Source organism: Sciurus vulgaris (assembly GCF_902686455.1).
Source record: "Sciurus vulgaris genome assembly, chromosome: 5".
Lineage (NCBI taxonomy): Eukaryota > Metazoa > Chordata > Mammalia > Rodentia > Sciuridae > Sciurus > Sciurus vulgaris.
The window spans coordinates 68,639,234-68,651,966 of NC_136465.1; the positions used below are offsets into that span (position 1 = coordinate 68,639,234).

General features: G+C 44.4%; 1 protein-coding gene across 19 annotated transcripts in view; it reads left to right on the forward strand.

Moving 5' to 3' along the window:
* CACNA1C (calcium voltage-gated channel subunit alpha1 C) overlaps window positions 1-12,733 on the forward strand; it is a 724,379-nt gene that overhangs the window by 309,789 nt on the left and 401,857 nt on the right. The window lies entirely within an intron of this gene.

Sequence of the window (12,733 nt, forward strand, 5' to 3'; positions counted from 1 at the left end):
AGGTGTTGGCGAGGATGTGGGGAGAAAGGTACACTCATACACTGCTGGTGGGGCTGCAAATTAGTGCAGCCACTCTGGAAAGCAGTGTGGAGATTCCTTAGAAAACTTGGAATGGAACCACCATTTGACCCAGCTATCCCACTCCTTGGCCTATACCCAAAGGACTTAAAATCTGCATACTACAGAAATACAGCCACATCAATGTTCATAGCTGCTCAATTCACAATAGCCAGACTGTGGAACCAACCTAGATGCCCTTCAATTGATGAGTGGATAAAGAAACTGTGGTATATATATACTATGGAATATTACTCAGCCATAAAGAATGATAAAATTATGACATTTGCAGGCAAATGGATGAAATTGGAGAATATCATGCTAAGTGAGATAAGCCAATCTCAAAAAGCCAAAGGACGAATGATATCGCTAATAAGTGGAGGTTGACACATAATGGGGGGGAGGGAAGGGTTAGAGTTAGGGTTAGGGAGGGGGGCAAGTATGGAGGAAGGAACTACTGTATAGAGGGTAAAGAGGGGTGGGAGGGGTGGGGGGAAGGGAAAAAATAACAGAATGAATCAAACAACATTGCTCTATGTAAATTTATGATTACACAAATGGTATGCCTTTGCGCCATGTACAAACAGAGAAACAACATGTATCCCATTTGTTTACAATAAAAAAAAAAAAAAGAAAAAAAAAAAAAGAACTGCTTTCTTTGGCTATATAGTTCAGGTGTGTGTGCACTTGCTTTATTTTTCAAGTCAGACTATATGCTTATCATTTTTATTTAGAACTTACCAGAGCCTGTAATAGTGCCTGAATGTAGTAAGCAGTGTGTGTTTGATGAATGACTAACAGATTACAGTAGTTTCCAGATTCTGCCACTGCTTATACTTTATTATAATAATAATTATTTTTTTTTGTGTGGAGGTGATGGGGAACTCTTGTAGTAACTCCAATAGAAGTCTTGTTTTGTATTAATATGTTAATTCAACCACTTACTAACTGTCTAATAATATGAGCCAGCCATTGTCAGATGCTAGCAATTCAAGGTCATATCAGCCCTTCATGAGAGATGCTCACCATCCACCTGGGGACACAGAAATTCACACTCATATTAAGACAGTCTTTACATAATTTAAAATGAAACATCAATTGATAATTTATTAATGAAGACTAGATATTAATTACTTAAAACAGAGGGAGCGTTGCCTGGTATAAAAAAGGTAAAGTTGGACAGAGGATTTATTTGAGCTGGGTCTTAAAGATAAGTAGGGATTAGCTGGAAAACTGGTGGTGGTGGTGGGTCCTGGAAGAAGACGAACTTTCTAGGCAGAAGACCATGGCCCATACATGAGGCACGGATATGGCTGTGATTGAGGAAAAACATAGGGGAGGGAGATGGTTGTGGTCTGGGTATGTGGTATCTCCTGGAAAGCTCATGTGTGGGAATGTAGGAATGTTCAGAGGTGGGTTGATTAGATTACATGAGTTCTCACCTAATTCATGGATTAATCCATTTGATGGGCTAATGATTTGTAAGGACTACTGTACTGGATGATAATGTAGGCAGGTAGGGTGTGGTTGGAAGAAGCAGGTCACTGGGGGTGTGCCCTTGGGGATTGTATGTTTTGTCCTTGGTGCCATGGGCTCTCTTTCTGCTTCCTGGATGCCATGAGCTGAGCAGCTTTCCTTGCCCCACCCTTCTGCCTTGATGTTCTGCCTCGCCTCAGGCTCAGGGTGGTGGAGTGCAATGGCCATGGACTGAGACCTCTGGAACTGTGAGCTGAAACAAACTCTTCCTCTTCTAAGTTGTTATTGACAGGTGCTTTAGTCACAATGATGGAAAGCTGACTAACACAGAGATAAAGATGGAGATGTAGATTGGGACAGAGCCTGAAGGCCTTAGATATCCTGGGAAGAAACTAAGGGACAGTTGGGGAGCATCCTTGGAAAGGTCATGTGGTAGCAGGGGAAGAGTGGGCCAGAAGGGGTAGAAGGGACAGGGAAGCCGTCACGGAGTCATCAAGGCAAGTCTGCTGTGGTGAGAGTGGAAATGGAGACACAAAGCAGGTCCAAAAAGAAGTGACTCCATGGGGGCAGGAAGATTGCTTTGATGTGTGATGCTGGAGCCCATCATAGAGCCTGAAGCATGCCAGTAAGGCTCAGAAAGGGAGGAAGCCACGGACAGCATGGTGCCTGTGCCAGCCAAGCCAGAGAGGAACGACAGAGCTGCTGGTTAAAATGGCTTCATTGGTTATGTCACCTTAATATGAGCATCTCTGGAGGCTCCTGGGACTACAAATGCATTGTTGGTCACATTGACTCAGATGAAGAGTCGGGGTAACTTTCACCATCCATGAGGCAGAAAACCCTACAGCTGGTGGCATGGGACAGTGTTTGTCCATGTGTACCCGTGGTACTCAGTATGTCACTTCTGTCCAGTTGTGCAGGCTCCACAGCCAAGTGAGCAACAGCTGAGCTTGCTGTTGTTTCCCCAAGAATGGTTTCATTTGATGTTTGTCTCCCATCCCTGCCTGCCTTCCTCTTTCCTCTTCCGCCAAGTCTTCTGGGGCCTGGATTGTTGTATTCTTCATGCATTTGCATAAGCCTCCCCCTAGCTGGCCTTCATTCATGCCTCTGCTGGGGTTTTCTTCCTATCCGTGTGCTTTTTAATCCCACTTTTTAAAAAGCTTCTTTGGTTCTGTGGAACTAAAGCAATAAACACTGTTAATCCGACAGGTGGCCCCTAGCAACCTCTTCAAACCTATCCTCCAAGATGACCGAGTTATTAATTCCTTAGTTTTTATTCATGCCCTGCCTCTTTCCCTTCTGACTGTCAGTCCCATCTGCAATGCCTCTTCCCCTTCTGTCAAAGTTTCATTCACTTCAGACCTTCTTCAGGACACCTTCTGCAGCCACCCCTCCATGCAGTGTCCTTTCTCTGAAATCTCTCCTTCCTTACTGTACGTGTCACAACTTTGGCACATGGCAGGTATACCCCCCATATACCTTTATTTCTCTTTCCAGGGGAGGGAATTTTCTTAAATTTCTTCATATTCCAAGTTCCTAAATATACTAACCTTTCAATTCTAGCTCAGCTTTGGCTACCAAAGAGATACCAAAGAGATGCCAAATGGTGTAAAGAACACTAAAGTTTAAAAGTAGTAACCATTCCTCTGTGTCCTCACCACAGGGGGTCAGGTGCAGTGCTAGATCCATTGCATCACTGTGGGATTCAATATAACCACTCTGTGGAGTGGTATTACTTCCAAGTTGCAGAGGAGACTGAGAAGTGATGCACCTTGCCTCAGGTTACAGAGCTGCGAAATCTTAAATTTGGGAAGTGGGAGAGTGGTCTGATTCTAAGCCCATACTTTTGATCTCTCAACCAGCATCCTCTGTCAGATTGCACTGGGTGTTTTCACTGTTTTGTTTTGTGCCCGTGTGGCTTTCTTATCCCCGTGATGGGGTTTTGTCCTCATCTTTAATATAGAAACAGCCTTGGTAAGAAGCAAGGAGAATGAAAGGGATGTCACATGCCAGAGTGGTCAGAAAAATGAGGTTGCTCAGCAGGTGTCATAAAAATGGATGACTTATGCCCTGTGCCTTAGAGTAAAGATGGAAAAATGAAAAGGGAGTGGGGAAAAGGGCGACGGTGACAGATGATGAGTGAGCACAAATGTTTATTCATGCTAATGGAGTGGGGACGTGATAGCCACTCTGGTCTAATGGTTATGAGGAGCGATCTCCCGGCTGCAAACGCAGAGGCACAGAGGAACCTAAAATCCCTGTCCACAAACAATGACTGAAGCATTTCTATAATAGACCAGCTTCATGGGTCCAAAAGACAGGTCACAGGCAACAAAGATATTTGACATTTGGGAAAACTAGCTTTGATAAGTGTTTGGGTTCAGGCTCTTCCCTCTCTGGATCTTCAGGAAGTATATAACACCTTGTGTGGCACTGCCCTGGGACAGGTGGGAGGCTAGAGAAAAATTACCAGAGTCAAAAGTTTTCTTTCCCTTCCACGGTCAACCCAAAAAGCTACTTTCAAAATATCCTCTGAGACCACCCCTACCCACCACAACCACCTCCAGCTCTACTGAGCCCTCTGACCCCAGCCTCCTGCCTTGGGGTGTGTACTTTCTAAATTCTCTAGCATGGAGCCATGGAGTGGGGGAAAGGGAAGGGAAGCCAGGGTTACAAGGGACACAGTAATATAAAATTCCTCAGGTGGTCTGGGATGTAATAATAGGGAAACATCTTCCTGCATGGGGTAGAAATTTCTCTTTCTTGTAAATGCCCCACTGTGTGGGATTCCACTACTATAGTTTCACTCTGCTTCTGTTATTCTGTGACCCTCCAGAGAAAGAGAAAACTTGAGCTCCCTAACACCCTTATCAGAATCACTTCACCACACATCAAATAAATCCACAGAAACGACTGAGGAAATGGAGAAGGGCTTAGGAAACCAACTTTGTCTCTATCACCATTTGGCCAGGGTCCTACCCTGGGGATGCATCCCTCAGTTTGTGGGAGACAGATAACCACAATAAAAAGAAAGATGCTGGATATAGGAGAGGGAGGCAACAGCTCAATCATGAACCAGGCTCCAGCTGTGGTGTCTTCTCAGCCTCCTCCCCAAATTCTGTAGTTTACTAACTGGAGATGGGGCACATAGTGCACTGGACAGGAGCAGCCTGATTGACCAGAAGGATTTAAAGACTGTTCATTGAATCCACAGCATTGTCTGAACTTTGAAAGAGAAGTCCCACCTGCACCAAGAGGTTATTGATAGATAAACAACCATAAGCACAATAACAAAGTTGTCATGTGAACAAGGACACTGGCTTAATTCACTAGTACTGTTAGTATGGTTTTTATTTTAATGCTTCTAGATACAAGGGAATATCTAGAAAATAGGCTGTTGTCCTTGCCTCCTGAAAGGAAAGTCAAGGGGAAAAGAGATGCTAAGGGGTCATTGCTTGTAGCATGCAAACACCCAAGTATGTGTTTTCTCCACCATTGCTAAGCCTCAGAATATGCTTGTGAATTTTATGAGTGATGGTGTAATATAAAAATCATTCAGATTGCATCTTTGGGAATCTTGGGTCCTATCCTCTGCTTTGTGTAAATATAAATATATGTGTGTGCAGATATATATTCATATGTCATATATATGAGTATTTATCTGTACCCTGTGCATCACGTACATATGCATATAATGTGTGTATACTTGTATCTATTTTTAACCATTATATATATATATATATAACCATTTTACACACACACACACACACACACACACACACACACACACGTTTCAGCACTCTACCCTTAGCCAAGGAACACATTCATGCGCATGCACGCACACACACACACACAAATAAGAAGAAAGAAGAAGAAACTGCCTGCAGGAGGTTATCTTTTTTCTTTTAGGAGAGTCCCTTAGCAGTTCTTTTCAAAATATGCCTCTCTCCTTGCTCATCAGTGTCTAAAAAGGATGAGACTATGTGATGTTTACACGCAGGGCCTTTGGAGTAGACATTTGGTTCAAGTACTCAGGTGGTGCTGTTGTAATCTGGTCTAGGAACTTAACATCTTAAAGTCTCAGTTTCCCCATTGGGGTGTTAGAATGTTTAAATTGAAGAGAAAATTCACGTAAAGAACATAGCATCCTGCCCACCATGTGTAAGTGTCTAGCAAGGGTTGGTGGTTTCTTTAACAAAAAAGAAAATCACTCATCCTGTGGTTAGAGGTAGGATTTAAAATGCTAGTGTACCTCAGGGGATGCTGTCTTAAATTCACATGTACACTTCAGTGACTGATCATTCTTTCCTGCCTGGCATTTGGAAAGCAACAGGGGGAGCTGGGAAACCCCTTACACTCACTGCAGTGGGGCCGTGCTGCTATCTGCAGTCATGGAGTGTGTTCTGGTCCTGGTGGCCCTAGTGGTCCTGGTGGCTTCTAGTCCTCTGTGGCCCTAGACTGGTCAGCTCTCCTCTTTGAACCACAGTTGATCAATGGGCTCTCGAGTCCTCCCAGGACCACCCTCTGTGCCTGGCCACTGACATCTCATGGCACTCCAGCCCAGTGATGCTATTTCCCAGGGACTTGACTTCCTAAATTTGGGGATATGTGTGTGTGTGGGAGAACCTCCTGTTTTATTTACTCTTCCTAATGAGGCTGAACAGAGCTAGTGAGGGCATTAAAACATTTTAGTGTTATTAGTTTTAAAATTAGCTGGAACTGCTAAGGAGAGTCCCCACTTACTTCTTTATGTGTGGCAGGAGCTTTCAAAGGCCAAGGTTGAATGGCCAGAGTCTTTCATCCTAAAAAAGAGAGGTTTATGAGCTACTCATTACACTCACTGGGGAGCTTTCAAATATAGATGTTGAGCCCCAGGCCCACCTCTTCCTTTGCTCTGCTTAGTTTCTTTGGACATCAGGTTTGTTGTTGCTGTTCTTAAAAAAAGTTTTCCAGGTGATTCTAACGTGCAGCCAGGGTTGAGGTGCTCTGGGCTAAACTAAATACATTTCCCAGTGTATATGGAGAGGGAAGGAAGGAGGGAGGGAGGGTTGGCATGCCAGCCAGCTGTTCTCCATTTCCCACTGTATAGATGTGCTCCATGTGCTGGCTGAACATCTCCCACCTGAGGCCTGGCATGGTCTAATTTTGGTGCTGTGTACAGAAGAAACACCTGAGTTCAGTGCTTCTCAATCCTGAATGACCATAACAATCACCCAGTGATCTATGGGAAACTACAGATTCCCAAGCCCCATCCAGATTTGCTGAAACAGAATTTCTGGGGATAGGAATTGATGCTGCAACTTCTCAGAAATGTCTCTGGTAATCAACAAGATTCAGAAACACAAGGAGGGAAAGACATAGTCCTTATTTTCCATCAAGATTTTTTATCTTTTGTTTTGGTCATCTGATAGCTCTGAACTCCACCTGGTAGACCACTGATGGGCAGCTGGACCCTGACCTTTTAAGCCTCATTTTCACCATTTGCAAAATGTGAACCATAAAGGTCCCTGCTTCATAAAAGTGGTTTGAGGATTGAATGAGTTCATACATGGGAAGTGTTTGGCACATCTAGAAATTCAGTGTACTGACCATCATCAGGACATTCATCAATGTTATCATTTTGTATCCCAAATAGAAATTACATACTAGAAGAGAAATTTAAAGATTTAATGAGGATGAAGTAGCCAGGTGCAGTGGCACACGTCTGTAATCCTAGTGGCTCAAGAGACTGAGGCAGGAGGATCGCAAGTTCAAAGCCAGCCTCAGCAACTCAGCGAGACCCTGTTTCTAAAAATAATTTTAAAAGGACTGGGTATGTGGCTCAGTGGTTAAGCACCTTGGGTTCAATCCCTGGTACAAAAAAAAAAAAAAAAAAAAAAAAAAAAGGTAAATAATTCTGACTCTGAAGCCTGAGGCAGGTCTAAAGACTAGAGGAGGTAAATTAGTTTTGAACTTGAAAGTGAACAAAAACTTCTCTGGGGAGAATTGGAGTAAGATTATGTGTGTCGTGCTCAAGACATATTTGTTAAGAATAAAGGACCTTTTTGGAAAAACAGTGAGGTCCTGATTATCATTCAAAATGAATTAATTAACATTCATTTGTTGAGTGCCTACTGTTTGCTCATCTTTGTGCTCTGGGGCATCTCATATAACACAGGCAGCTTTGCCTTCCTTTAGGGCAGGGGCAGTCTGGTCTGGGAAGCACAATTACTACCCTTCCAACAAAGGAGCAGGATGAGAGGCTGTGTAATTAAGTACTAAATTGTGTCATTGGGACTTTCCCGGGCTAAAGGATTCAAGGACTGGAACTCAATGAGCCCTGAAAATGGCTAGAGAAAGCCTCTGGAGAGATGGGGAGCGGGACCTCAGAGAGGAAACTGCGGACAAATCCAAAGACAAGAGACATCCAAAGAGAGGCTGTGGGGCAGCATCCTGGAATGAGAGTGACGGACTAGATGGGGGGTGATGAGCAGCTTGACTTCCTGGGACAGACAGCATGGGTTCCTGTCACCTCAGGACTGCACGTCTACTTCTGGTCAGGGTCATCTCCATCTGTGGTCTCCTGGCACCTGCTGTGGTCTGCTGGCACACACCCCACTTCTTGTCATGAGTAGGTACTCAGGACTGGATCTGCTCAGGAAGCTGTGGGTGCCTGACATGTCCCAAGAATACTGTCTGGGCCAGGCATGCCTGTAATCCCAGTGGCTCAGGAGGCTGAGGCAAGAGGATCGTGAGTTCAAAGGTAGCTCGGCAACTTAGTGAGGCTCCAACTAACTTAGTAAGATCCTGCCTCTAAATAAAATATAACAAAGGACTGGGGATCTGGCTCAGTGGTTAAGTTCTCCTGGCTTCAATCCCCAGTACCAAAAACAAGAAACAAAAAACAAAACAAAACCAAAACCAAAAAAGAATACTGTCTTGGGGAGGTGTTAAGCTATAGGTCTGGGTTGACAGCAGAAGATCAGGTGGCCTTTTATTTCCATGCACCCCGAAGGGGGCATATATTGAATCTATCCCAGAAGACCAACTCCATATCTTGCTGTCTTATCTATGGGTCTTCAAAGCTTTCTGATCTTGTAAAATCAAATTAAAAATAAATGGCTCAATTTTATGCCTTATGTTCTATTTTCAGACAAGATCTTAATTTTGGATCACAATTAAGCACAGATCAGACTGGAATTTCAGAAATCCTTGATCCTGATTTGCTTATGGGGTGGCAGGGAGAATGAGCAGGGTTCTCACAGTTCATAAGAAAAGCTGCAGCCCCCTCCTTGAGAACCAGGAACATGTTCATTGGCAGTTTAAAGGTTCTGAGAATTCCTGCAGGAAAAGAGCCCTCTGTCATTTCCAAACCTTCTTAATCATAGCACCTGTTCCTGTTCTGAGAAACTGAAGTAACAGGAGCCTGCAAAGCAGAGCCTGAGGGATCCTGCTAGAGCATCATTTGCTCTTCCTTTCCCTGGGTAGAGGGCCTGGACACCAAATAGAGGTTCCTAGACCCCTTAGCCTGGCCCTGGCAGGAGTTGGGAGCCTTGGGTCCTGGGCCTGGTTGATATTTTAGTTGTTAACCAGCTGGAAATCAGAATGAATGGAGACTCACAGACAGACCCAGAAATTGAGTACATTATCCACATGGATGGGAAGCTATTTTGAAGACATTTTAGATTTGTTTCTGGATCAGTAATTTTACAAAAGGAGTACAACCCAATGGATTTATTAGGAAAAGAAATTTGTAAACTTTTTTCTGCTTAGAAGAAGTGTTTGGGTTTCTGAAAAAGATACTGCTTTTGAGACTGGATGATTTTCATGACAGACTAGTGATTATGAGCTCAAATCTGGCCACCTCTGCCACTCAGTGAGTGCACAGTGAATTCCTACACTGAGACCTCATTCCTGGCTGCTTAACCTGTCCATCATCCTTGGCCCTGACTGGGCTGGGGGACTTTTCTGCTCCAGGGGCCTTAGGATGAAAATCTTGGCCTATATCTTGTTAGGAGTGGAGGAAGCTATGGGAGCACAGGGCATTGCCATAATTACTGGGTCTTTCCTCCTCCTCCCATCTATCATGCCAGACTGCCCAAATGGTCTGAAACGAATGCCAAGGCCACTCTCCCAAAGGAGGCGGAGGGCAGCTGTAGATTCTTTCACCTCAAACATATTCTCTATTCCTTTCCAAAGTTACCAATTTCTGGAATTTCCTCCCTTGAAGCTCTGGCCCCCTGCAAGCCTGAAGACTCTTCTGCTTTGCTGGGTGGATGCTGTTCTTCCTGTGTCTTGGGCTTGTGTCTTTTGAGGTTCCCCTAGTGATCCAGTGGTGGGGATGGGGATGGTGTGCAGATAAGGAATGGCCACTTGCTTTCCTTGGCTATCTGCTCTTTCTTTAGAAGGGTTAAATACATCAATAGCTTATTCACCAAAATGTATCCGGACCTATTTTTAGTGCTTTGAACATGTTGACTCTTACATAAGATTCATTCAGTATATATAAACTATTCAGTAAATATTCCCTCATGAGAAGAATGGTATTTTGGTCTGTTTTGTTTCTCTGCCCTTCACGTTCTACTTTAGGGCCAACAAGCACATCAGCACCATCTTGGTGTTGGTTGCTGTAGGACTGAGCACTTGGGCAGGATCTCACTGCCTTCCCAGGGGTAAGGGGTTTGTGTGGTCCCCAGGGGCTTCACAAATATAGAACATAAATTGCAGTGCAAAGAGGGGGAGCTGAGAGCAAGACATAGAGCTGACTTTTCATGCCAGGGGAACGATGGTCCTGCTGCTGGGAGTGAAATCATGTGGGTACCATCACTAGGGATCCTTTATCCTGGCTTCTAACCTGTTTCCACTCTCACCTCCTCCTCCACCTCTGAGGTTTCCAAAGATGGAAGCAGGTATCAGGTGTGGGAACTTCAGGCATTAACAGGTGGGAACCATAGTTTCTGCCTCAGAGGCAACATAGTTGAGTGTTGGAGCCAATGTTCTATTGGTACATTAATATGACTTTCAGTCCTGAAAGTGTTTTGCTGTTTGAAATGAGTGAAGGAATCTGTATTAATTTGCCTGGGCTGCAAAGTACTACAGATGACTTCACAGAAATTGGTTTTCCCACAGTTCTGGAGGCTACAAGTCTAAGATAAAGTGTCAGCAGGTTTGATTTCCTCTGAGCCTTCTCTCCTTGGTTTATAGATGGCCAACTTCTTCAAAATCTTCTTCTCTCAATGTGTCTTTTTTTGCCTATATTTCTTCTTTTCAAAAGGACACCGGTCTTTTTGAATAGGCTCCACCCTAATGACCTAATTTTAACTTAATTATCTCTATACAAACCCTGTTAGTACAGTTAAATCCTGAGGTGCTGGGATTTAGGACTTCAGCATATGAAATTTGGCAAGGGGTCACATTCTGCCTGTGTTATTCAGCGTTCTGTTGCTGTGTGAAAAAAAAATACCTGAGAAAATCAACTTAAAGGATGAAAGATTGATTTGGGCTCATGGTTTTAGAGGTTTCAGTCTGTGCTAGCTTGACCCAATTGCTACAAGCCTGTGGTGAGGCAGCGCATCATGGCAGAAGGTCATGGCAGGGCAAAACTGCTTACATCATGGCAGTCCGGAAGGGGGGAGAGAGAGAGAGAGAGAGAGAGAGAGAGAGAGAGAGAGAGAGAGAGAGAGAGAGAGAGAGGGGCCAGGGATAGGAGATACCTTTTAAGGACACACCCCCCAGTAACCTACTTCCTCCACCTAAGCCCCAGCTCCTAGAGCTTTCACTACCTCCCAGTAATGCCATCAAATTATGGATCTATTAATGGAATAATCCACTGTTGAGTTTAGAGTCCTCAAGATCCAGTCACTTCCTAAAAACCCCACTTCTGAACACTACTGCAGTGGGGACCAAGCCTTCAACACATTAACCTTTTGGGGGCATCACAGAGCCAAACCATAGCATAGCCCATAACAGATTCTATCAATGCTTTTGTCTGCATGGGCAAGGCTGCCACGTGGGGCTCAGCAGAGAGCAAGATGAGCAGAAATCCAGAGGAATTCCCACTAAGGCACCACATGAGCTGGTGGCAACCCTGAAAACCAGGGTATGTCCCACAGGTTTGAGGAAATGAGCTGCTTTGAGGTCAAGACAGGTCCTGACTTCTTGTCCCAATTCCTACATGCATGAGTGAGTGCTACTATGGGTCTGCTGAGTGGATCAACAGGGACAGAGATAGTGGAAGGACTTCTTGCAGTGTCCCTTATTCTTTCCTGATCAGATATGATCTTTTCCTAAAAAAGAGCTGCAGGGTATGCTTGGGTACATAGTCCAGTCTGTATCACTTGTGGGAGCACAGGAGAGAGTAGGTAGTTTAGTCACTTCTCCTGTCAGAGCTCTTAGAGTTCATACAAGGACAGAGGAGAGAATGTCTGTCAAGAGCTCTGAACTCTGGTGGAAAGTGAAAAGTCATAAAGGGTGAGTTCTAGTGAGCTGTCAACCAGAGTGTGTATGTGTGTGAGTGTGTGCGTGCATGTGTGTGAGTGATAAGGTACAGGGCCCTAGAAGAAATCTGTTGAGTGATCCAGACTAGGAGACTCTTTGGAATTGCAGATCCGTTCCTTCCTTTCAAACCAGGCCTCATCAGGCAAGCAGATGGTCCTGTTTTTAAGGCAGCAATAACATAACAAAACCCACATTCAATGTACTAGCCCAATACTATAAGAAGAACTCTAGTACCAGGTTTTCTGAACATGTGAGGTCACCTTTGTTGTGATGTGTTTTGTTCCTTGTGTTGTCATTGTTCTACCCCATGAGCAGGGCTCACAGAACCTCAAGAATGTGCCTGCTTCTATGACCAAGGGTTAAAGTAAGGTGGCTCCTGCCTCTCCCTGTGTAAAGGTACAGAGAGCAGGCTGCTTTACAGGCCCCTCTGCACATTCCCAGAGGGCTCATCCAGACCTCCTTGTGAAGGAGCCATTCACAATACACAGAGATCCACATATGCTAGGACAGCTGGAATGTATTTTAATTCAAAAGACATTCTTTGCTCACAAATGCAGAGCAAGGATAGGGTTTGTATAGCACCAGCACCTGAACAGAAAGAAGGGGTCTTGAGTGAATGGAGGAGCAGGGCGGGATGAGAAAAGCATCTGTACCCAGGGACCTTGAGTTTTTATAGAGATTTATTCTTTACTAGGATATGAAATTCTTCCCTAGTGGAACACAG